The 26,673-nt window shown below is 44.9% G+C and overlaps 1 long non-coding RNA gene across 2 annotated transcripts; it reads left to right on the forward strand.

Moving 5' to 3' along the window:
* The first annotated feature begins 443 nt into the window (after positions 1–443).
* On the forward strand, positions 444–26,662 carry LOC310679679. Of its 2 annotated transcripts, none has more exons than XR_014512459.1 (3): positions 444–728; positions 24,713–24,789; positions 26,375–26,588. It is a non-coding gene; the product is annotated as an uncharacterized lncRNA (long non-coding RNA). The 2 variants fall into 2 exon arrangements; XR_014512460.1 differs by lacking the exon at positions 26,375–26,588 and adding an exon at positions 26,629–26,662 and having other exon boundaries at positions 448–728.
* The last annotated feature ends 11 nt before the right edge of the window (positions 26,663–26,673 follow it).

Below are 26,673 nucleotides of genomic sequence, written 5' to 3' on the forward strand. Positions count from 1 at the left end.
GGAATTCATGTACTTGTGTGCTAGAAAAACTTTGCCCGCAGAAGTTAAGCTATCATTTATTTCCATGCCTTTCAGACAGAAAGGCCCAAGCTGGTTCAAAAGGGGGTGAAATACAAATGCAACTTTTAAGCCTGAAACACTTTTTCTCAACCCCACCATCCCCTAGCTTCATACAGCTGTGAAAGACACACCAGTGGTTTGCGAGCCTGGTGGTTGTTTTTAAAGCCAACCTAATGGGATCTCTCCCCCCCTCTCTCTTTCTCTCTCTCTCGCTCACTCACTCACATCCTTTCAAAGTGAAAAAAAAATAAGAAAAGACCTTCAAAGACCATTTCGTTAGGAAACAGACAGATGGGAAAACCCTGCAGTCTGTTTGTTCTATCTGTCCTTGAGTATGAATTCTGGGGGAAAGTGTGTGTGTGTGTGTGTGTGTGTGTGTGTGTGTGTGTGTGTGTGTGACACAGAAGCAGTCAGCTTGTTTTGGAACGAGGTACATAGTATCTGACAAATAAGCACAGGTACAAAGTACTCAGTGTACAGATTGTAACTACAATGATGAGGCTGGGTAGCTCAGTTGGTTAGAGCGTGGTGCTGATAACACCAAGGTTGCAGGTTTGATCCCAGCTGCATATTCCTGCATTGCAGTGGGTTGGACTAAATGATCCTCAGAGTTCTGAAATTCTATGGTTTTGATTTAAAACAACAACAGCAACTGATGCCTTCGCTATGTGAGTGAGATTTTTTCTAACACTTTTGAGAAATCGAAGGCTACTGAGCAATGTTAGAGGTGAATAATTGAAATGCTAGCTTTGGATCTTAATATAAATGTTTCTGTGCCTGTACTAATGACCAAAGACTTCACCGTACAACTGAATAATCATCACATTAATATATATTTTTTTAAAAAATAAACCTTTGTAACTGGAACATTTCCTGGAACAAAACAGGATGTGTAGAGTACGTTTTCCTCATTGTGCCAAGTACTGATTCATCGTCACAGATGTTCATTCTTTTTATATTTCATGTTTTTGTGGATGTACATCATACTAGTCAACTCCTCATAATAGTCTAAATCTTGATCGTTTGTGCCAATTTTGCCCCAGCATTGTAGAACCACTTTGGCTGTGTACACACTATACTTCTCAAGCACATTTGAAGCATGCTTTTGTCCAGTGCTTTTTTTCCTGGGGGGACGCAGAGGTACACATACCCCTAAACATTTTGTGAGTCTGAGTTTGGCCTCATTGAGGGGCAGTATTTCAATATGAGTAGGAAAATGAGAGTACCCCTAAACATTTTTTAAAGAAAAAAAGGACTGCTTTTGTCCACTCAAAGAATTCTGGGCACTGTTAAGGGTTTCTGGGAATTGTAACTCTCTGAGGGGTGAACTACAGTGCTCAGAATTCTTTGAGGGGACAAAAACATGAGGTAGGGGGCTATTGAGGAGGCAGCAAATCCAGCCTCCAAGGAATGTATTGTCTGCTACTGCAGTGCACTCCTTGAAATCCGAATCTGCTGCCCTTGTGGATTCTGCCACCTGAGGCAGTCACCTCACCTTGCCTCATGGGTGGGTCAGCCCTGCAAAGACACCCTGTGTCTTGAAAGCTTCATTCTTGTATCCTGCAGTAAGAATGAGAACAACGTCATCGTTTTTGGTTCGCTTTATTTTCTCCTGTTATTTTCCCCACCTTGGTGCGACATATGCGAGTGGATAAAATAAATTTTTAATTTTTTTAAGAAGAGACAAGATAAGGAGCAGATGGGACTGGGAATAAGCTTAGTATGGAGAAAGCAGGATTTGAAATGTGAGAACGTAGTGGTCCTTAAATAAAGAACTTCACGTGAAAGATGTGTGCAATTGTAGTGGTTGCGTTGGTGGGAGCAAATTTTATAGATGCCATAACCCAGATTAATCAGTATCCTGGAGATATTAAGATGTTGTTCAAGCTTGGTTTGTTTTGTGCCATATAACATATGGAGGCATTTGGGAGAACTGGTCCGGAACAGAAGGAAGATCAATGATATGATAATTAATTTCGAGTGTAGGTGTGAGAGAATGCCTTGATTTATACCACCCAGATGGTGAGTACTGTATACATCCGTTACTGGCAATGATAACTATAAGCTGGGCTTGTAGAATGTTTTAGAGATTTAAGCGCTACACGAAGGAAACCTTAAGTGTTGGTAAAAGGAATAGTGATGTCATGGCAGCATTGTACCAAAATGTCTCCCTTTCAAGTTAGCTCCTTTTCATTGAGTTGTGTGTCAAGGTCCTCAAGACACCCCCTATAAAACACAGTTGACACAAGATTTTAGTTTTAAGGTTTTTGGCATAATTTTGGCCACAACTTTATTAAAATTACAAGTGATGTGAGTGGTTGCTTAGGCATTGGTTGCGACTATCTGACCCCACACAGGGACAGTCTGACATTCGTACACCCACGAAGTCAGAAAGGGAAAACATTTTGGGGAGAGAGACAGGACTGGGTACCATGCCTCAGCTCTCCCCAAATGCTCCTAAGGGCTCTTGCATGGCCCTAGCCCCTTGACAGGGGTTTGGACAAAAGCATGGTGAGCCCCTGGGTTCCTTTAACAGAAAGCCCTTGCAGCAGCAGCATTTTGGAGGAGCAGGCACAGCCAATACCCCTCCACCAACCAACCAACTCCTAAACCAATGCCTAACCGCAACCTTACAAGTTGTGACAATTTGCTACGCAGTAGGCAAAAACCAAATGGCACCAGCCAATCAGCCAAATGGACAAAATTCCCACTGGGCCCCTGCCCCAAAAGCAGACGACCCCATGACAGGCATAGCAAGGTCAAGCGAACAACCTGAAAATAGGGAGGGAAGGTGGGTGATCCGATGCGCACAGCGAAAAAAGAAAGCTCAATGCTGTGCGCAGGGTATGGCTGTCAATCACAAACTGGCAACATCCAAATCTCCCCAGCAACAGTAAGCTCAATGATAATGGTGGCCGAATCTTTCCCCACCCAGCAAAAATGGGTGTCTTGCTAGTCCCCACTGCAACATGTGCTCTCCATGAAGGAGAACACGCTATGTCATCTAAATGGGGAGAGTCTTGCTCAGAGAATGGAGATGGGGTGGGAAGAGTCTTACCCAAATTTCTGCCCCCGTTAAGATAGCTCGCTTGGATTCACAAATTTCCACTGATTTATACCTAAAACAGGAATCAATGCAAATTTGGATCATCCAACTCAGATCTGTATTTCTAAGGAGTTTAGAAGGAATTTAATTGCATTCATAGAATCAGAATTAATGCTTGTAACCAGCAGTGTTGTTCCATTGCCTCAAGGCCTTCTGCATGGATGTCAGGAATTGTCTGGATAAGGAAGAGTGGTGGGAGCCCTCTGCCCAGGAGCCCCCAAGAGAGGGATCCAAAGATGGTGACTTAGGTCCCAGATCCTGGTGGTGAGACACTGAGGAGCTGCCTGGAGAAGGGAGGTGCTAGGTACAGGGGGGGTTGAGTAATCAAGAAGGGTCAGGAGAAGGAGGGCCTTCCAGGACAGGGTTAGAGGCTGAGAGTTGCAATCTGAGTGCAGACAGTCCCAGTCCTGCTGGCTCTCCTACCCCACTGACAACCCACTCCAGGAGAGTTCTGCATGTTGCTGAGCAACAGGCCAGACAGGTCCACACCCTCAATTCAGCCTTCATCTGCTTGGGAGGGGTCCATCATGAAAGGCTAAAAGAGGCGGGTGGAGCTAGTGGTCAGTTTCAGCAACGTCAGCTGGATTAATATGAACCAGAGGATTCTGATCTGTTGTTATTTTCTGTTAATTAACAGCTAATTGCATTCCATGCTTCTCGTGTGTGTGCCTGCCGTGTGGTTCACTTGGCTCCTTGACATTGCACAACAGAATTCCACCCACCCACCCTGCTCTGCTGCCCATGTGTCTCCATATATATTATGGGTTTCTTCTCAACACTCTGGAGCAGATTTGGGAAGGTGAAGGGGGAAGCTGAATACAATCATTGTTTTATTTATAACACACCTTTCTTCCAAGGAAAACAAGATGGCATAAATGGCCCCCACACCTTACAACTACTTTGTGAGACGTGCTAGTATGATATATAGTGGCTCCTATATGGACTCTCTATTCCTAAAATTACCGTGGTGTCATGGGAAACAGGCATAGGATAGTCCATCCGAAGATGAAGATGAGGCAGAATGAGACAACCTCCCATAGGCATAATCTTTGATTACTATGCCTATTTAATTTCTGGTGCAATAGGCATAAGATACATGCCACCTGTATAAGTGCCTGACCTAAGGAAAGAGTGGAGGAACAGAAGAGCACAAAACTTAAGGAAATAAAGAGTAGGATGGCTGGATGGGGGTAAAACAGGGTATAAATATATCAGGGACTAAGTGTAAAGGTAAAGATAAAGGGACCCCTGACCATTAGGTCCAGTTGTGACCAACTCTGGGGTTCCGGCGCTCATCTCGCTTTACTGGCCGAGGGAGCCAGCGTACAGCTTCCGGGTCATGTGGCCAGCATGACTAAGCCGCTTCTGGCGAACCAGAGCAGAACACGGAAACGCTGTTTACCTTCCCGCCGGAGCGGAACCTATTTATCTACTTGCACTTTGACATGCTTTTGAACTGTTAGGTTGGCAGGAGCAGGGACTGAGCAATGGGAGCTCACCCCATCACGGATATTTGAGCTGCTGACCTGATCGGCAAGTCCTAGCCTCTGTAGTTTAACCCACAACGCCACCTGCGTCCCTCGGACTAAGTGTAGTTCTACTCAAATTCTAAACACTTGGGGGAGTCACTCATTTGGTTGCTCCCTGCCCTCCCTCCTATCCCAGGTTGTTTTATTGGTGCAGTCCAGGCATTAAAGATGGAGAACATCTGCATATCGTGGCAATTGGAATGAAGTGTTATACCCACTTAACAACAATTTACTGACTAACAAAGTCTATTAGGAATTATTTAGTATCAATGATAAGCTTTCTTCCCCCACTTTGGTAGTTGTACCGGTGTTTAATTGTGCTGTAAATAAAACTGCATGCTTTGCTTCCCAAATAAATGCTGCAATAAGGTGCTTTAATTGAGCCAAGGTAGAAAACAAAGTAGCCTTTTGCTTGAATGAACTAGAATCTAGGACGAAACAGTCACTTTCCCCACAGAAAACAGGGCTGCAAATGAAAGGAAAGAGAGAGCATGATTTAGAAGCAAATATCATTGGCTTTGCAGCTGTTGTCACTGACTGCTGCCAGCATTGCAGGTTTTGCCAGTTGCGATTATAGTTGTGTGCATTTTTCTCTTCAGACTAAAGAGAGAACCTGGAGCCAACAATTTACAGTACTTACAAATAGCAAAAGAATGCCTACTCCAGCTGTGAATTTAATCTCTATCCTGGTAGACAAAGGCGACCAAAAATTGCATGCAGGTGAGTGAATCAGGTTCCATGCAGGAGATTGAGCACAGAAATGTGGCTCCTGTCCTTCCTCTGCCAGCTCCTAACTGGGATTGTTAAAAAGAAGTTATAGGCTAGTCATTTTGGTGGCCTTATTTACAAGACTGACCTACTCCCATACCAATCTGCCTTTGGAAGTTCTCCTTTATCCCCTGCCATCTGAGGTAAGATAGGTGGTGACCAGAGACAAAGGTGTCTCAGTGGTACAGCCCCATTTGGGGAATTCCCTCCCCAGAGAAGGCTGCCTGGATGCCAACGTTGTTAGGCAAATGTATTTGACTCTTCTGGGTTTTAAAAGTGAGGTATTTTGTTGCTGCTGTGTTTTGTTCATTTTTGTTTGGACCCCCTGTATTGAGTTTTGTTGTTGTTGTTAGAATTTACGTGAACAGCCCAAGATGTGTGTGTGTGTAATACACACTCAGAGAGAGAGAGAGAGCTTTAAAAATTAGGTATAATAAAGGGTTTTATCTTTGAACTACTAAACAGGGCCAGCCCTACCATTAGGCAGTCTGAGGCAGTTGCCTCAGGTGGCAGAATCTTGGTGGGATCCAGGAACAGCAGATTCTGCCACTGTTCCTGCTGGTTGCTGCTGCATCGCCAAAGATGCCTGCCGCTTCTGAAGCATGTGACCTCGGCACCAATTTGGGAGGCCAAGGTGACTGCTTCACCAGTTCCTTCTTGCGCTGAAGCAGCTGTTGTCATCGCCTCCAAAATGGCATCTGTGCCAAGGCCTGCGGCCTACCCTTCTCTGCCTTCAGCGGCAGCTGGACTAGAAGCAGCCAAAAGACCAAGCCACATCTTCTTCAGTGCTCTCCTGGCTTTCGGCTCTCCTGACTGGTTCGCCACTGCCTCCTGGCTCTTCTGATTGGTTCTTTATTCCCGGGCTTTCATTTGTGTTGTGCTCACAGCTGCAACAAGGAGTTACTTTAAACCAGACTGAGAGGTACAGGTGTTTTGATGCTTGTTTTAAAAACCTGCATTTACTCAGAAATAATCCAGCTGCTTGCAACTGGGGGTGTAGTGTGTTCTGGATTTATAGTTGGATGGTTTGTTTGGTTTTTTAACTGCCTTTACTCAGAAGTAAGCCCAGCTAATTACTCTGAAATCTGGTTCCAGTTAACAATAATAATAACAATAACTATTTATACCCCACCCTCCCTAGCCAGAGCCAAGCTCAGGGCGGCTAACACCAATAAAATTACAATAAAATATAATTGGGGGGGGGGACAAACAAACAAAAAACTAGTTTATTAAAATATGGGTTAAAATACAATTTGAAATGCAGCCTCATTTTAATAGTAGCCCATAAATCAAAACCATAAGGGGAGGGAAACATAAGGTTCAGACTGAGTCCAAACCAAAGACCAGGCGGAACAGCTCTGTCTTGCAGGCCCTGCGGAAAGATGTCAAGTCCCACAGGCCCCTATTCTCTTGTAACAGAGCATTCCACCAGGCCGGGGCCAGTACTGAAAAGGCCCTGGCCCTAGTTGAAACCAATCTAACCACCTTGTGGCTTGGGACCTCCAAAGTGTTGTTATTTGTGGACCTTAAGGTCCTCCGTGGGGCATACCAGGTCCTCCGTGGGGCATACCAGGAGAGGCGGTCCTGTAGGTACGAGGGTCCTAGGCTGCATAGGGCTTTAAAGGTCAAAACCAGCACCTTAAACCTAACCCTGTACTCCACTGGGAGCCAGTGCAGCTGGTAAAGCACTGGATGAATGTGATCCCGCGGCAAGGACCCCGTAAGGAGACTCACTGTGGTATTCTGCACCCGCTGAAGTTTCTGGGTCAGCTTCAAGGGCAGCCATTCACAGAGCGAGTTACAATAATCAAGCCTGGAGGTGACTGTCGCATGGATCACTGTGGCCAGATCAGGGCGAGAAAGGTAAGGGGCAAACTGCTTGAAACAGCAGAGATGGGAAAATGCCACCTTTGCTGTGGCTGCAACCTGTGCCTCCATGGAAAGGGAGGCGTTGAAGGTTACACCCAAGCTCTTGACAGTAGGCGCTGGCACTAACTGAGCCCCTGCAAGAGATGGGAGTTGGCCCCCCAACCCCATGTCATCCCAACCCACCCAGAGGACCTCTGTCTTACTTCAACTGGCTCCCATGCAGCCATCCAGCCACAGCTTCCAAGCATTTGGTCAGTGTGTCTGGGGCCGAGACAGGGTGGCTGTCCATCAACAGATAAAGCTGGGTGTCATCAGCATATTGATGACAACCCAGCCTAAAACTCCGGAAAATCTGGGCAAGGGGGCGCATAAAGATATAAAAGTGCATAAGGTCAAAACCTGTCTTGGGGCATGTATAGACGTGGATAGGATTGGGATGCATGCTTCAACTCTGGTCCCAAAGCACTTCTTATTGTTATGGTTCTGGCTGCAGTTTGTATGTGTGCCCTTCGTTTGTGTGTGTGTGTGTGTGCTCAGTTCTGTTGAAATGACAAAAAATATTTATTTTCCCTGGTTTAATGTATTCCACAGCCAGAGTAAGTGAGTAACTATGTGCTTTGGACAGGCATGATGGGGGCAATTTAGCACCCGTTAAGTGTTTGATGTCCTAGTCAGGTCAGGTTAAGTTATTTTTGTGAGCTTCTTTTTGTGATAGAGGAAGGCTGCAGAGTAGCATGTATTGGAGTTGTTTTTAGAAGTCTGGTACTGCATCCCCCCCCCCCACCAGACAAAGCAAAATTTCTTCCACACCATCACCTTCACCAGAGTGGGGTGTCCTTGTGTGGTTTGCCTCTGCTTCCAAAATGTCTTAGGCCAACTCTGCTACCCAAACATTCTAAAATGGTTCAGTTTATTTTCAGTGGTACCTCGGGTTACAGATGCTTCGGGTTACAGACGCTTCAGGCTACAGACTCAACTAACCCAGAAATAGTACCTTGGGTTAAGAACTTTGCTTCAGGATGAGAACAGAAATCGCATGGCAGCGGCATGGCGGCAGCGGCGTGAGGCCCCATTAGCTAACGTGGTACCTCGGGTTAGAAACAGTTTCAGTTAAGAACGGACCTCCAGAACGAATTAAGTTCTTAACGCGAGGTACTACTGTACTTTTCAATCAGCACAGGCAGCAGAACTTCAATTAAAACCAGACTGTGATTAGATAAAAAGGAAAGCTCAATCATCCAAAATAAATAAATAAATACAAGGCTTTTAAAGTCTTCATAATAAACCATCTAAAAGTTAGCATTGTCAACAGCTGGGGAGGAAACTGGGGGACACCTGGGTTGACAGCAGTACATGTGAAAAGGATCAAAGGGTTTTATCAGTAAATCACAAGTTTAACAGTGAAAGCTTCCAGACTGCCTCTGTTTTCCAGTGGGAAGATTAAGTCACATAGCAGTAGTTTCAAGTTGCACAATTATGGGTGATTGGGAGGTCTTGCTTGCACAACAAAACCACTTTCCCAAGACTTTGGACGATAAGGGAAACGGTGAGAAAATGCACTGAAAAGTGTATGATAACCCTTGTGTTGATGCAATATCCTCTGAACTCCTCACAAACAAATCAGAATGAATGAAATAGCCAGAGACGACTAATCTCCCTGAACAAAAGTTTATTCATTTGTTGTGGTCATCCGTTTGTCTAAAGAGACAATGGAGTGCACCTCCGGGGGGGGGGGGGTGAAGTCAAGCAGCTGCGTAACAGCACCAAAGTGACTTCCCTGGGGTGCAAGTCTGGGCAGTGTGTATGGAGGTCCTGGGTTGCCCAGATGACAAGGTCCCCCGCCTCCACCCCGGACCTCGCTGATGTGGTCCAAAGGAAAGCAGAGCAATACATTTGGCACCAATCTGGCTGCAGGAATTGCCAGAAGGATGTGGACAAGGTGCCATCCAACCATCTTAGGGACTCCACTCTGGATTTGTGTAGGCTTTACTCCTTAGCCTTTTCTTCTCCTGAACCTATCCCACAAGGCAGTGGAGGTTTAGAGTCAGAGTTTCCTTCTCCTATATGGGCTACTCTCCCAAGTGGATGAGCCCTATCTGCCCCACACTTCCCTTTGAAGCATGAGCAGTAGCCACCTTCTTGACCATTGGCCCCACAACTGGTTTCATCTGCTCAACCCACTGGGAGCCTGTCTTGAAATGTCTTTGAGGGTTTGAGACCCCAAGCTGTTTCTGGGCTGTGGACGCATGCTGACAGCTTCTATACTTAGATACACAGATTAAAAAATAAATAAATCTCTAACCAATAACATTTCAAACCAACAGACAACATCATTGCAATCAATGGGCTCAAAATACAAAGGGCTGGGGGAAGAAATTCATGTGTGATTGTAAGACTCTCCTTGTTAGAGTTTTTTTAAGCAGAGCATATCAAGGAGGGTTTTTAAGTGAAGTCTGGATGGCCACCTATCAAGGAAGCTGCAGAAGTAGATTTCTTGCATTGGCAGGGGGTTGAACTAGGTAACCTTTTCAGGGTCCCTTCTATCTATATCTATAATGTACAATTTTATCTACCTGGGAAGCCTGTTTCACAAAAGCAGCAGTTCCCAGAGTGGTTTAACAATCTATCTCTCTTCACAGGGAACTCTGGAAACTGTATCTCTGGGAGACTAATAGCAGCCTCCTAACAACTCTCAGCATCATATATAGCTCCCAGAATCCTTTGGGAGAAGCCATGACTGTTTAAAGTGGTACCATAGTTCTTGAAATGTATGGTGTGAATTAGGGGATGGCCGTAGCAGGTGCCAGACTGACAGACCCTCCAAGTGTCCCTATTTCCCAGGGACACCCCTGATTTAGAGAAGCTGTCCCAGTTTCTGATTTGATCCCAGAATGTCCCGCTTTTCATTAGAATGTCCCTATTTTCATTGGAGAAATGTTGGAGGGTATGGAGTTATCTGACCCCCAAGCCATGTGAAGGCAATCCTGTATAGGGAAGTTTTTTTTAAAAAAATGTTTAATGGTTTATTATGTTTTTAATATATGTTGGAAGCTGCCCAGAGTTGCTGGGGCAACCCAGTAAGATGTGTGGGGTATGAATAGTAAAATTATCTTTATGGAATGGGATGTCTCTATTTTCATTGGAGAAATGTTTGAGGGTTTGGACTGATGCCAGACTGGCCAGTAAACAACACTTTGGTCCACATCTATGTCCGCCTTGAAAAGTGGCAAGGATGATGGTCAAGCAGCTGAACACAGGTACAGACAATTAGCACACAGCTGTGGGTTAAACCACAGAGCTTAGGACTTGCCAATCAGAAGGTTGGCGGCTCGAATCCCCAGACGGGGTGAGCTCCCGTTGCTCGGTCCCAGCTCCTGCCCACCTAGCAGTTCGAAAGCATGTCAAAGTGCAAGTAGATAAATAGGTACCACTCCAGCGGGAAGGTAAATGGTGTTTCCATGCACTGCTCTGGTTCGCCAGAAGCGGCTTAGTCATGCTGGCCACATGACCCGGAAGCTGTACGCCGGCTCCCTCGGCCAATAAACCGAGATGAGTGCCGCAACCCGAGTGTCGGCCCCGACTGGACCTAATGGTCAGGGGTCCCTTTACCTTTACAAAATAGTGTGCAAACACCACCACATGCTAAATGTGTGCACAGCTTGTGTACCTATGTACACAACAGCTAAGCTGTACAAATCAAGAAGGGTATAGTCTTTCGCATAACACTTGTAAATGTGTAGAGATATTTTGAACCTGTGTTCACTGCAAAGTGTGAACAAGCCTCAGTTGTTTGCTATTAAAGGCCTTGTCTCTTTTCTTTAAAAATAGGCAGCTCGTATCCTTGGGAAAATATTGCCATACTACAGTTATTTTGGTTTAGAATATTAATCGTTGCAATGTTTCTAAATTGTGTGTGTAAAACAATTCCTTGCAACAGCTTTGAATGCTTTGGGGGCAAGGAACTGGTGGTAAAGAAGCATTCATACCCTGACACAAGCAAGGTAAACCCAAGATTAAGAGATCTCTGACATTCAGATAATTATGGCTTGAGTTAAAGAACAATACCGCTCACTGCCGGCTGCCTACAGTGAATCCATCGATTGGGTTTCAGCTGTTTAGATTGTACTCTAATTTACACATTGAATTTCAAGAGCTATAATACATTACAACCAATGCGAGACAGAAGAATCATTAAACTGACCAGATTAATAACCCTCTCCTATGTGGCAAAGGAAGGTAATTGTGTGGTTCCCCCGCCCTAGCACAGCTGATATTGAAACCAATGGTGCATCGCAGAAATGGCTTGCTATCCTTCATTTAAGTATAAGCAGTGAAATAAACAAACTGGATTATTTATTAAATAGTTCAAGATTCATAGACTAGCCTATCACTCTACTGGTAGTGAGTGCGTTGTTCCGAGGCACCTATGCGCCTTTTCCATGGGCAAAAACATTGCTTTGTGTTCCCAGTTCCCCAGACAACTGGGAAATTCAGAGTAACCGTTATTCCTTTTGAGAAAGCAACCCTCCTGAGAAATTTCACTAATCTTATTGAAATTCATAGATCTCTCCTTGAAATTTGCAGGTGTTTTGCCCATTCAGCTGTTACCATGTGTCCTTGCCTACCTACCCATAGCCTCAGGTGCTGCAATGGGTCAGTGAGTTTGGCTGTTGGTTCGTTTGTTCGACCCACTCACACAGGGACAGCTGGATTCCTGCATGGCAAAGGGTTTGACAAATGACCCTCAGGGTCCTTTTCAATTCTACAATTCTATGCTTATGGGACGTGGGTGGCGCTGTGGGTTAAAGCCTCAGTGCCTAGGGCTTGCTGATCGAAAGGTCGGCGGTTCGAATCCCCGCAGCGGGGTGCGCTCCCGCTGTTCGGTCCCAGCGCCTGCCAACCTAGCAGTTCGAAAGCACCCCTGGGTGCAAGTAGATAAATAGGGACCGCTTACTAGCGGGAAGGTAAACGGCGTTTCCGTGTGTGGCTCTGGCTCGCCAGAGCAGCGATGTCACGCTGGCCACGTGACCCGGAAGTGTCTTCGGACAGCGCTGGCCCCCGGCCTCTTAAGTGAGATGGGCGCACAACCCTAGAGTCTGTCAAGACTGGCCCGTATGGGCAGGGGTACCTTTACCTTTTTATGTGTACAGTCAAGGAATACACACTAGGCAATTGAACAAAATTCACAGTCTGCCATGGCAAAAGTCAAGTTTTCTTAGAGGGAAAATTAGCAACAAGACAGTAAGTTTTGGTATAGGGTTACAAAAATAGAGTAAGGTCCCACAATATATTAAAAGCAGTATCACAACACTTTAAGCAGTCATGCCTTCCCCAAAGAATCCTGTATTTCATTAGGGCTGCTGAGAGTTGTTAGGAGACCTCTACTGCTCTATTGCTCAGGCAGGCGCATTATGTGACCCACGAGTGCAGCAAAATAACCGGGCTGTACAACAGTGATGGGATAAAATCAGGCCAAATCTTTGTTGACAGCAGCAGGCAGGACAAGGGTTGGCATGGCACTGGGTCCCAGGATCGGTTCATCATTCCACAAGCCCCATGTTGATAGAATGGATCTGCTGGGTTTGGGCCACTCCAAACCAGTGCCATGGGAGTCGGCTAGTATTGAACCTTGCCATGGTGCAAGCCAACCAAACAAGGCCTCACCAGGTGACCAGGGTGCAGATTCCAAACAGGCAGATACCAAACCCACGCCTGGGTTTGCTGTGGTCATTCCTCCCCTCAGACTCCTTATGGGCTCCCTCATATTATGTTGATCCTGACCAATGCCATTTCTGCCCTCATACAAACCATGTTCTTCCGCCTAACAAAAGAAGGCCATAATTTCACTGAGAGAAAGGCAACCCCCCCCCCAACCAAGTGCCAATCAGGTTGAGAGAGAGAAAAAATCATTTCTGATTCTGTCAACCAGCGACCCAAAACTGCTCATTGAAGGTTCTAACCTGGAGGTGGGCAGGCGGGAAACTCTCAAAGCAAAATGGCTGTGAGCGCCAGGGGAAGCAGTCTTATATAGGCTTCCCTGTCCTCTATGCAGCAAGGGCTCACGGGATAGCTTTTTCCCATGAGCCCATCACAGAGGTTTTGCCCAGTATTTTGCTGCAATATATGGGCCACAGTACCACTGGTCAAAGTCGTTTCGTGCTCATTGAGAACGGATCGGGGCTTCCCCTCATGCAGCTACAATTACCAGGGTGTCCTGGGAAAAGGGATTGATTGCCAAGCCACTCTGAAGACTGTAGCTCAGTTGTCTCCCCACTCCTCCGTGTGTTTCATAGCTGTCAGTTGTTCACATCAGCATGGCTTCAATCATTTCCGTTTGTGTACACACCAGGAACCAATTGGTGTGAAGCTGGTTTGAGAAACCATGCATTCTGTAACAAAGTACAGAAACACATGCATTTTGGATAATGCCACATGAACTTGGATGAAAAACCCAGCACTTGGAATTCAGTATAAGAGTGTGGACACTGCCAGAGTGCCAATAACAATTTACACGTGTTCCTGGTGGTTCCCACAACCTGGCAGTTTACAGGGCCAAACCTGCTTACTTTCAGAAGTAAAATTATATCACATGCCAAACCACATTCCCACAGCCATTCTCTGCATAAGTTTCCCAATTTCTGGGAATGATCACTCCCTATCAGTAGCAATAAACTTTGTTATAGGCACCTGTCTGTCTCAAGATACAATAGAGTGCTCCTCCGGGGGTGAAGTCAAACCACAGCGTTAGCAGCACTGAAGTGACTTCCCTGGGGAGCATACCTGGACAGTGTGTATGGAAGAAGAAGAAGAAGAGTTTGGATTTGATATCCCGCCTTTCACTCCCTTTAAGGAGTCTCAAAGCGTCTATCATTCTCCTTTCCCTTCCTCCCCCACAACAAACACTCTGTGAGGTGAGTGGGGCTGAGAGACTTCAGAGAAGTGCGACTAGCCCAAGGTCACCCAGCAGCTGCATGTGGAGGAGCGGAGACTCGAACCCGGTTCCCCAGATTATGAGACTACCGCTCTTAACCACTACACCACACTGTCCTGGGCTGCACAGATGGCAAGATCCGCCTCTCAGACTCACTGATGTGGTCCAAAGGAAAGCAGAGCAATACATCTGGCACCAGCTTGGCAGCAGGAGTTACCAGGAGACGTACAAGGTGCCATCCAATCATCTTATGGACCATAGCTGTCAACGTTTCCCTTTTTTTAAGGGAAATTCCCTTATTCCGCATAGGATTCCTCGCAAGAAAAGGGAAAAGGTTTTTTCCCCCCAAATTTTTTTATTCATTTTATAACACAACTAAACAACACAAACAGAAAAAACAAACAAATTCTTGTCTTATCCTTATTTTTTCTAAACATTGTTAGGTGGGCTTCCCCAAGTCCCCCCTATCTGATTTTCATTTTACTTCAATTTTAGCAGTTTACATATATCATAATTTTTAGGAAAAGGGAAAAGTTGACAGCTATGTTATGGACTCCACTCTGGATTTGTGTAGGGTATACTCTCGAGTCTTTTCTTAAACTTTTTTTCTTAAACTTTTCTTAAACATTGAAAAAAAACCAACCCATATCTGCAGGAGTCCCATACATGGTATCTCCAAAATCTTCCAGATATCTTCCCCTTCTGTCTAGCTCAGCCACAGAGTTTTAATCTTGCTGAATTCAAGGCACAGCTTCCCTTCCCACCTATCTACAAGTGATCCTTGAGTTCCCTTCTTGATAGCTGACATGACAAAACAAGGCACCCTGGTGACAGTGACAACAGAGTGACAGACAGACAGCACGGCAGAGTAATTAGGTAGCTGATAAGAGAGAATAAATAAATACTATTGTTGACAAATAGCTGACATAAAAAGGCCAATACATGATACATGATAAGATAGAGCTCAAACAGTAGAATAGAGGCAATTCCCTTCTGGATCACTTGATGGAAGCAGGAACCTGCAGAGATCCCCAGGTAAGATTTGCAAATAGCTGCAATTGCAAAGGGAACTGCGAGCTCTTTGTTAGAGAGAAAAGAACTTCAGCTGCACCACAGAGTGTCCTAGGAGGCTGGAGGAAACAATCATGCAAATTTAGCAGGACCAAATAAATTGGGCCAATATTTATTTTATTTTTTTAAAAAAATTCCATTACAGTCATACCTCATGCTACGTTTGCATCAGGTCAGTGGCGTAGCATGGGTTGTCAGCACCCGGGGCAAGGCAAGTAATTTGCGCCCCCCCCCCGCTGCACTGTCCCTCCCCCAAATAGTCCCTCGCTCTCTCTCCGCACCGCACCGCACGCCTGGCACCCTCCCCTCCACAGTGGGCGGCGACCCGGCGGCTCGGATCGGATTCGCACAGCCAGCACTGCAGTGAGAGAGAGTGAGTGAGCCAGGTAGGGGCAGAGAGCTGCGAGTGCGAGCGCGCCCCCCCCCCAGATGTTGCGCCCGGTGCGGCCGGCCCCCCCTGCACCCCCCACGCTACGCCACTGCTTCAGGTTGAGCGTTTTCAGGTTGTGTCCCTTGGTGACCCAGAAGTACCAGAAAAGGTTACTTCTGGGTTTCGCCACTAGCGCATGGACAGACGCGCAAAATGACGTCACGTGCATGTGCAGAAGCGGCAAATTGCGACCCGCGCACGTGCAGACACGGGTTGCGTTCTGCTCGTGTTGCAAACAGGCCTCCAGAATGGATCCCATTTGCAACCAGAGGTACCACTGTATATATATGAATCAGAGCATGTGGAAGCAGGGAAGACTTCCCTCTACCTCATGACCTTGATCCAGGAGCTATTCTTAGCAAAAGTGGACGGTGTGAAGTGATCGAATCCTGGCTATCCTGTGCCAAGTCTAGTTTGGCCTGAAACATGGTTCAGTTTTACAAGATTTTCTAGCAAAGCTGCTGCTATGCTCTGGAATTAACTGCACTCTGCATTCATTCACCCCTTCATTGATGCCGGCAAAGTTATAATTAATAGGTGCTGTATTTCCGTGCGGAATACTGGTCTAAATGGAGCATTCACACAGGCTGACCCCACACTGCAGATATTTCACCACTGCTATTTCTTTTTCTTCCTCTTTTTAAAGGACAACTTTCCCACTCTAAAAATTTATCACATTCTTTGTAATTGCTTAGCTTCAACGAGAGGAGAATTGTATTTCTATGCTCCAGCAATAATATTATTTGCAGGAGGATTATATAAGCCATAAGTCTTTGTCAAAACCAATTACTGGAATTTTCAAGAAGCACTCCTAACTACTAGAGAAACTTCTGAAGCAAATGGAGGCACTAGATCCGTGCTGTTTAAAATTACCCTGTTGGGCTTCAGCCAATATTCAGGTAGTATGAGGACAATGGCACCACATAGGGATGAATGTTCTGCTTCCCTGGCTGGTTTCCCAACAGCCTGAAGAAATAGAGCCATTAATCTTCTTATTTAATTTTACAGGTGTCACCTATATCTAAGTTTCTGAGAATTATTTTCACCTGTTTTCCCTTCAAGAGAACAGGAACGGGAGATTTGGATGCAGAGTACGAGACTGCCAAAGCAATTTTTGTTTGAGGTATTGCGTTTCAGGTCGCTTTACCAAGATTGGAAGAATTATTTTTCCTTCCACAAATGGAAATCATGTGATTATGTGCAAAATTTACTTGCAGGATAGAGGTGGAAGAAAAAGCTTCCCCTCTCCCCTTGCTAGTTCTTTATGAGCTCTCTAGGACTGATAGATAGAAGCTTACCTAATAATACAATAATGAACAATATAATAATAAATAACATAGCTCCAACGAAGCAACATTGGAAAGCAAGTCGGTACAGAGGTGGCAGCTGCCATTTACTAAATCAAACTATTGATCCACCTGTCATAGGAGAGTTTTAGGTAAGGGTTTCTCCCAGACCTACCTGGACCCACCAAGGATTGAATCTGGACCATTTGAATATAGAACGGATGAGCTAACGGAAACAGCATTCCATTTTTAGTATGGCCAACAGCTAGATAATAGCATGATTGTATCTCCTGTTGGTTTATGTCAGCAGGGAATTTTGAGTATGTTAGGAAATTTCATCCTTCATAAGTACTGAAAAACAAGCAAACCCAGAAGTAAAATACAGTGGTGCCCCGCAAGATGAATGCCTCACAAGACGGAAAACCCGCTAGACAAAAGGGTTTTCCGTTTTGGAGGTGCTTCGCAGGACGAATTTGCTATGGGCTTGCTTCGCAAGATGAAAATGTCTTGCGATTCCTGGTTTTTTTTTCCCGCTCCCCACCCCCTTTTTCTAAGGCACTAAGCTACTAATAGCCTTTTAGCAGCTAATCTGCTAACCCCTTAAGCCTTTAATAGCCGCTAATAGCCGCTAAACCGCTAATAGCGCTAATCCGCTAATGGGCTTGCTTCGCAAGACGAAAAAACCGCTAGACGAAGAGACTCACGGAACGGATTCTTTTCGTCTTGCGAGGCACCACTATAAGAATGTTGTTACATACTCTGCTTATGCTCATGAGAGGACTGGAAATAACTCCTTTCAATTGAATTCTCTTTCCATTGCAATACCAGCTCCAGGAGACCCTCAGGCAAGACACACCCAGAACTCTCAAAATGTGAGGAATTGGACCTCCACTCAGGTGCCCCCACCCACTCTAAGCAGTGCAGGATTTAGAGCGTTGCGGGAGGTGTCCTTGCACAGGAGCTGAGGGGGTACAAAATACAGTGGTACCTCGGGTTAAGTACTTAATTCGTTCCGGAGGTCCGTTCTTAACCTAAAGCACCACTTTAGCTAATGGGGGTCTCCTGCTGCCACCGCGCCGCCGGAGCACAATTTCTGTTCTCATCTTGAAGCAAAGTTCTTAACCTGAAGCACTATTTCTGGGTTAGCGGAGTCTGTAACCTGAAGCGTATGTAACCTGAAGCGTATGTAACCTGAGGTACCACTGTAACAATAATCTAAAAGCCTATATTTATAAGGGTACCTACTCAAAATTGAGAGGGATGCCAAACTTTGACCTTGCTCAGGGTGCCATATTACCAAAGTCCATCCCTGCCTCTATGGGCCCTGCACTGTCAGGGCAGGACAGGCAGCAAGCATGCCACAGCATCTGCTGCCACCTCTCTTTTCCTGCCACCCCATGCTGAGTGTCCAAACAAGCAAAACGGTATGTGGTGGCAGCTACTGCTGCTTCTCCATCTAGTACAGCCTTTCTCAACCTGTGGATCCCCAGATGTTGTTGAACTACAGCTCCCATCACCCCTAGCTAGCAAGGCCAGTGCTCAGGGATGATGGGAGTTGTTGTCCAACAACATCTGGGGACCCACAGGTTGAGAACCGCTGATCTAGTAGATAGGACAACAGCCAGAGCTGCATGTGAGAGAAATTGGAAACAGCATGGAAGTTGGAGACACGGGGACATGCTTGCTCTGCCCTAGAGGTCAGGGCTCCCCTCAATAGAGAAGCAAGATCTGTGGGGTGTTAACACGGTGAGCCATTCCATTTACGTTCAAGCTGTATACTTGTGGAAATAAAACCATATGTCCCGAAGACACCACAGTCACTCCAAGGAAACCTAACCCTAAATGCAGACACCCCTGTAGTCTCTCACCATGTGGAGATTGGGGTGGCATGTAACAGTACAGTGGTACCTCGGTTTACATACGCTTCAGGTTACAGACTCCGCTAGCCCAGAAATAGTACCTCAGGTTAAGAACTTTGCTTCAGGATGAGAACAGAAATCGTGCAGCAACGGCGCAGCAGCAGCAGGAGGCCCCATTAGCTAAAGTGGTGCTTCAGGTTAAGAACAGTTTCAGGTTAAGAACAGACCTCCAGAACGAATTAAGTGCTTAACCCGAGGTACCACTGTATGTCCCCAGTGAAGGCCTCTGTTTTTAAGCATAGATGAAGTCTAAGAAGGGTGTTGGCTATCACATAATCCTTCATTTCCCTTTTCTCCACAGGTCAAAGGTATTATAAGATAAGCTGCCCTATGACTGTAGCTTGACTAACTCTACTGCCATTTCAACATCCCTTTATTAAGGCATCCTTCTATTTCCTTGCACATCTTCTTCAGCGAAATTGTCCCAACTTGAGCATCCTGTAAACTAAGCCTTGATATTTAATAAATACTTGCTGCAATTTTCACTTTATATGTGAAATGGCTTGTTTGAATATCTCAAATGCGGAGATATATAATATTAGCATACTGTATCCGAATGAGGCACTTTTCTCTGCACCTAAAATTGTCCAGAGTAATGGTAAAAAGTAATTCTGAAGGTTATATTAAGTATAATGGGATGCAATCAGAGCACAACCACAAATCTTTTGAAGTTGTTATAAACTGTGGTGCAAACCACTTCCTCACCGGCAGTTTGCTGAGCATTTCAATGAGGCTGAAGAGCCCAAGCTATCTATTTCAATTCCATTCCATACATGGCAAATCTTATCATGCTGCAATACGCACTACCAAAATTCAGATCTGAAAAAAGGAAAGAATCTGGCACTTTAAAATCTAGGTGCTCCCCAGATACCTGCACCAATGAAAATACAATTGTAAAATAAATACACAACTATTCCTATTTACCTTTCTCCTTTCTACTTGTCTCTTGTAAACAAAAACCTTCTGTCCCTATTTTGTCATTGGGGGAGTAGTCAAGGATGCCTTTTGAACATTTTGTTAGTGTGTTCACATGCACACTAGAATTATTCTGGGGTCTGGTCCCTTCCTCGGGCCTGTAAAAATAAAGAAATCTTTTCACAAGAAGAAGCTGCTCAAGAGAGCCAGCCTCCATCTCCTCAGGTTGCACAAGTTAACGGCAAAGAGTACTTTGTTGTGGATTTAGCCCACGCTAAATCTCCGGCAGGAAGGTAAATGGCGTTTCCGTGCGCTGCTCTGGTTCGCCAGAAGCGACTTAGTCATGCTGGCCACATGACCCGGAAACTGTATGCCAGCTCCCTCGGCTAATAAAGCGAGATGAGTGCCGCAACCCCAGAGTTGGTCACGACTGGACCTAATGGTCAGGGGTCCCTTTAGCTTACAGAACAAGATTATAACCAGTGCCATTTTTATAGAAAAAGAGGTGCTGGAACTCACCATGAACACCTTCCTCGGTCTCACTGAATGGCAATGATGCTCACCTGAGAGGTGCCGGAACTGAGTTCCAGAGAGTTCCAGCTGAAAAAAAGCCCAGATTATAATTATTACTGCAATACTCTTAAATTATGTTACTGGAGCTAGAACTCTTTCCCCCTGCTGACACGAGAGCTGCCCTTCAATTGATCCAGTTCCAAAAGCAAGAAGATAGAACCAAAACAACGGCCCATTCTTCCTGAGAAAGAACACTTAATTTAACCCACCCTTACATCCAGTCTCCTGCCTGCTGGATGGCTGTGATAAATGTTTTTGCACAATATACACATTTGCTCAAATACGAAGAGTAACAAGGAAGCGATAAGGGGGTTTAAGATTAATGAAGTGTAATATAACCACTGCAAATTTAACTTGAACGCCAGAAGTGGAAAAATCCTGTTTTTAAGGCATATTACCCACTAGACTAGTTTGTCAAAGGAGGAAGGTTACAGAGGTGGCAACCACAATGTTCTCAGGATGACAAAATAAGACACTTAAGAGATTAGAAGAAATGATAAGCTTGTAATAACAGAACAGTCTGGATAGCCCAGGCAGTCTCTTCCAGACAGAAGATCTCTGACGGTGTGACATAAACTAAATATAGGCACACGGAGCCAAACTCTTTAGGAAGACAAAAGTGAGGGTGCTTGCAACCCAGATGGATTCAAGTCAATGGGAGTTCAGTCACCGACTTGAACAGGGAATGGATTACTTGACATAATAAATAGTTCCTTGGGTTTCTGTTCCAAAGAAAAATGTAGCAGAGCACAAATCTCCTTGTGACAAATGAAATATAAATACCAGCGCCTTAAGAGAATTGGCAAATAATACAGGGTCAGCACTAGGATACCCCCCAACATTCCTCAGATGAAAAGAGGGACATTTCTCACTCCTCTACAACTGACCCTCCTTGCCACCTGTGGCGTTTGCCCCTAGGATGTGTCAAGGAAAGGGTTAAAATGGGTGTGAGGTGATTGGCCAGTGAGAATGCAAGGGGGGAGTAAAAGATAGAATGGGAGGTTTTGAAAAGACAGTTGAGGTCTGGGGGTTGACAGTTGAGGTTTGTCACTTGGGAGTTGAGGCTTAGGTGTTGGAGAAGGAAGAGGGTGGAATGCGCAGTGGGTTGGTTGAGTTGTATTGTGAGAGAGTGAGAGGAATTGTTAGGGAGTTAGATAGATAAAGGTAAAGGTAAAGGTACCCCTGCCCGTACGGGCCAGTCTTGACAGACTCTAGGGTTGTGCGCCCATCTCACTCAAAGAGGCCGAGGGCCAGCGCTGTCCGGAGACACTTCCGGGTCACGTGGCCAGCGTGACATCGCTGCTCTGGCGAGCCAGAGCTGCACACGGAAACGCCGTTTACCTTCCCGCCAGTAAGCGGTCCCTATTTATCTACTTGCACCCGAGAGTGCTTTCGAACTGCTAGGTTGGCAGGCGCTGGGACCGAAAAATGGGAGCGCACCCCGCCGCGGGGATTCGAACCGCCGACCTTTCAATCGGCAAGCCCTAGACGCTGAGGCTTTTACCCACAGCGCCACCCGTGTCCCTAGTTAGATAGATAGTTGGGAATAATTCAGTTTGAAGTTGTAGGAACTAAGATTTAAGAAACTGACAAGAGAAAAATAAACCGAAACCATACGCTTATTCCTGTACTTAAAAATAAACTTGATTATTTGTTTATGTTAACAACTGTCTGGACTCCATGTGTCCCCGTGAGAAGCAGGGTGGTGGCAGCGAAGAAAGCAACCACAGTGGTGGCACAGGGTCAACAGATCGTGAAAATTCTGGGGGCCCTGTGTGATCGCCACCCCCCCCAATTTTTGTACCTCCCCAGAGTATTTCTTTTCAGAAGAAGGCATGGGCCACCAGCACTACGCTAATGGAACACAACACACACACCACCATCCTGAGAAAACCCCTTAATCCCATTTTTTTATTCAAAAAATCAAGACTCCTGGCACTCCACTCCGCTCCCCCTTTCTTCCCACTCAGGGTGTGCTTGCCTCAGAGCACATTGTGCCGCAACAGTAGCAACCTCTCTTCCTCCTTGCCCACTCTCCAGCAGCTGCTACGAGCTGCCCAGTGGAGGATGCTGGCCATGGAGAAGCAACAGAATGCTCCCTTACAGCTACCACTGCTCAGGAGAAAAGTCAGCTCAGCTGCCTCTCCCAGTTTAGCAGCAGCACTAGTGGGGGAAATAGGGACATTCCAGGATCAAATCAGAAGCAGGGAGTGTGGCAGGAAGATTCAAGGACAATTTTATTTTTGGGGAATGATTCATGTTATTATGTACAGTAGCTGCATTGTTTTACATTTTCTGGATGCCTCATGATCATGTTATAAAGTAGTCGTGTTCTGTGACACCTAGGAGTTGCTTCTTTTTGTTTTCCAATACATTTCTTATCAATTAAAAAATCGGTGCAGTGTGAGCAAATTTTTATTCTGAAAGTGTGGCCCAGAGAAAAAAGTTTGAGAACCACTGTTCTAAACTCTTGTGAGAACCTTAAATTTAATGCATTTTTATTGTTCTCTGATTTTTATATTGTAAGTTGCCCTTGTACTGGAGAAATAGTAGAAGAGAAATTTAAATATATATAAATAAAATCTACCCTGGAAAAACGTGTGGCAGTGACTATGCCAGCGTATTAGAAAATATGAAATTGCACAGGAGGGTTTTGCTGCTGCATTGTGCCAATAACTCACCTGTCAGCAGCTATTCCACCTGGTTGCAGCAGAGGGAGATGTGAGATAGAGGGAACTGAGATTAACAGCCACTTGCCCATTCTTCATCTGCAGAGAGAGGGCTGTGTAATCCTTGAATGGTGCTTTGTGAATAATAATAATAATAATAATATAACAACAACAACAACAAAAATGTTAAATATGTTGGTGCTTATGTAGAGATCTGGCAATTATCTTTTTTTTGCCGTGCAGAAATGCATACACGGAGAGAATACTTTTTAAATGGAGGCAGTTCACACATACGGCTAAGAGTTATTCAGTGTTAATTGATCAAGCGAGGAGAGATCTCTCATCTCATATTGTAGAGGAGATGACAGTAGGTGCTAAAAATAAATATGTCCTGTTGGGATTAACTTGAGATAGCAAAGCCACATATCTGGTCATTGCGTGACACCTCACTCAATGAATGTGCATGTGTGAACCAGCCCACCGAAAACTAAATTCTTTTTTTTTTTTTTGACAATTTTTTTTATTGGTTTTCACATATTACATTACAATACAGTGGTACCTCAGGTTACATACGCTTCAGGTTACATACGCTTCAGGTTACAGACTGCTAACCCAGAAACGCAGGTTAAGAACTTTGCTTCAGGATGAGAACAGAAATCGTGCTCTGGCGGCGTGGCAGCAGCAGGAGGCCGCATTAGCTAAAGTGGTGCTTCAGGTTAAGAATGGTTTCAGGTTAAGAATGGACCTCTGGAACAAATTAAGCACTTAACCTGAGGTACCACTGTACCAAAGCAAACACCATTTCTTCCCCATCCCCCATACTTTTACATTTATATTTCCTCAATCCATCATATTGTAGTTTTCGAATCGAATTGAAAACTACATTCTTAAGCTCACCAACATAGTTAAAGGTTTTGGTCCCGGTCCTGATCTATGAAAGCAGCGTTATCAGCAGGGCTTTTTTCAGTAGGGACTCACAGGAAATCAGTTCTGGCACCTCTCAGGTGGGTGCCATTGCCATTCTAAGAGAATGAGGGAGGCGTTCATGGTGAGTTCCATCACCATGTTTTCTAGAAAATTAGCACTGATTATCAGCATTATTGCATAGCAAAATTCTTCTAGGACTCTAACACCTCAGATGACTTTGAGGGGATCATGTCTTGCAATGCTCCTTCATGAGAGGAAAAAAACTCTTCAAGACGAAAACTAGTTCAGACACCTAATTCCTGATATCTGGTTTTCTATGTATGTTGTCAGAGAGAGAATTCTACCATGCCATCCCCACCTTTTAGTCTGAAATTGCAGAGTCCAGAACCAATGTTAACATATGGCCAGCTGCTTATGTACATGCTGAAATTGTCACATTTACTTTACATAAAAGAAGTGTATTCTTATTTGTATTACTATTCATTTTTACATGAACGCGTTATTGTTCATGGAGTGGAATGAACGTTTGACAGAGTATTTCCTCCTCCCCACACCTTCTACTTTAGAATACATGTAAAACATTTTAATTGTCCTCCCCCCCCCATCTCCAGCTGCACCTCTGGCTGCTCTGTGACCATCTAAACATTTTTGTCTTTCAGGTCAGCACTCACAGCTATAGATGAATGCCACTGAAGTTTTGCTTGTGCTTAAGGGAGAACAATGCGTGGTTAAGCAGGTGATCTTTTGATTTCGCTTCTAGAGCGAGATCAGTGCTGATGACAGAACAGATGGTCATCTTTGTTGCAGGGCAGGGGGGAAGAAAATTAAAATAACCAGATAGAATTGGGCAGATGTTTGCTTACATCCGTGCATAAATAGAACTAATCCTTATTGGTTAACTCTGCAATCTGGATTCTTGGGCGCAAGGGAAAGGTGATAGAGTATACACAAGTAACATACGCAGTGAGCAAGCCAAACCTATTTAAGAAGGAGCTTTTGAATATCTATTCCAAAGCAGAAGATACAGAAGATGACGAGCTTATTCTAAACGGTATGGTCAGCATAACGTTTCTTGAAGCAAGAAGAGCCGTTCTACATTCTTGCAGTTTCTCTTTGTTCTGAGATTGTTTTATCTGTTTTGCTTTTCCTTGCCAGAGATTGCAGCACATGCATGATCTATGTAAGTTTCTTCTGTTTTATAGTTATCATGTTTTTTTGAACAGCATTTCACATTGATCAGCCAGAGCTAGGTGTGTGGTTCTTTTCCCATCCATCTCAGAGTTCTCTACAGCTTTTTCTGTGCATGATGGAAACTGTTACAAAGTCAATGTCTTTGTGATGATTCTCTCTCTAAGTTAAAAAAAAATCCAGATCTGTGTTCTTTCTATGAGTTCTCAACAGCTGCATCACTCCTGCTGCATTCAAAAAAAAGCTGGAACATGGAACCAGACTGTGGTCCATAAGGTCAGAAGGAAGACTCATATTTGGGGCAAGTTTGAGTCTGTTATCACTTCACTACTTAGGCTGTTGCAGTAGAAAAGGGAGAGGACACATCATCCTGGCATTCATACATCACAGTGACTTTAAAGCTCTCTGAGATTCCTTGGAAGCCTATCATTGGTTCCTCAATGAGAAGATCAGTGATGCCAGGAAGCTTCCCGAAAAGACAGCTTGCTCTTCATTACTGATGTCCCCGTAGCCCAGGAAAGAGGGTGCAATTGCTTTTAGGCTGTAATCCTGTTAGTGGGAGTTGGTTCTACTGAATTTACTTCTGTTCTGACTCAACATAATCATGATCACACTGTTAGTTGTTGTGGGTGGTGATGATGATGATCCAATAGACTTGACCAATGAACTGGCTATGAACTTTAGCACAGACTCCAGACTTCTCAAATATTTTGTGCAGGTAAATGTGGACAGGATTCCCAGAAGGTAGACAGTTTGAAATCCCCCAGCTCGATAAAATGCTGCTGATCTTGTGACAGTTGCCAACAATTAGCTACCATTTTGTAGCTGCATATTGATTCTACTCACAATATGTAGAACTCTGATCACCTGACCCAGGTGATTTGTTTTAACCCCCCCCCTTGACCAGTGGCTCATTGAGGTCACGTGTTAGCATAAAACAGCCTCAATCTTCTGAGAAATCATTCAAATGCTTTGGGAGTCATAGTGAATAATCCCTTACTCTTGAATGACGCAGCAATCACATTTATGGTTTGCAGACCCCCCAAGTGTCTCTATTTTCCAGGGACAGTCCTGGATTTACAGAAGCCGTCCTTGTGTCTGATTTGATCCTGGAATATCCCCCTTTTCCTTAGGATACCCCTATTTTCATCAGAGAAATGTTGGAGGGTATGGAGTTATGTGATCCCCAAGCCAAGGAAACAAGTAATTATACAACCTTTAGAAGATATCTGAAGGCAGGCCTGTATAGGGAAGTTTTTAAAAAATGTTTTGATGTTTTATTATGTTTTATGTATGTTGGAAGCCATCCAGAGTGCCTGGAGCAACCCAGTCAGCTGGGTGGGGTATAAATAATAAAACGATGATAGTGGTGGTGGTGATGGAATAGGACATCCCTATTTTCATCAGAGAAATGTTGGAGGATATGGGTTTG

Source organism: Podarcis tiliguerta (genome assembly GCF_965153285.1).
Source record: "Podarcis tiliguerta genome assembly, chromosome: 6".
In the NCBI taxonomy this organism is placed as follows: Eukaryota; Metazoa; Chordata; class Lepidosauria; order Squamata; family Lacertidae; genus Podarcis; species Podarcis tiliguerta.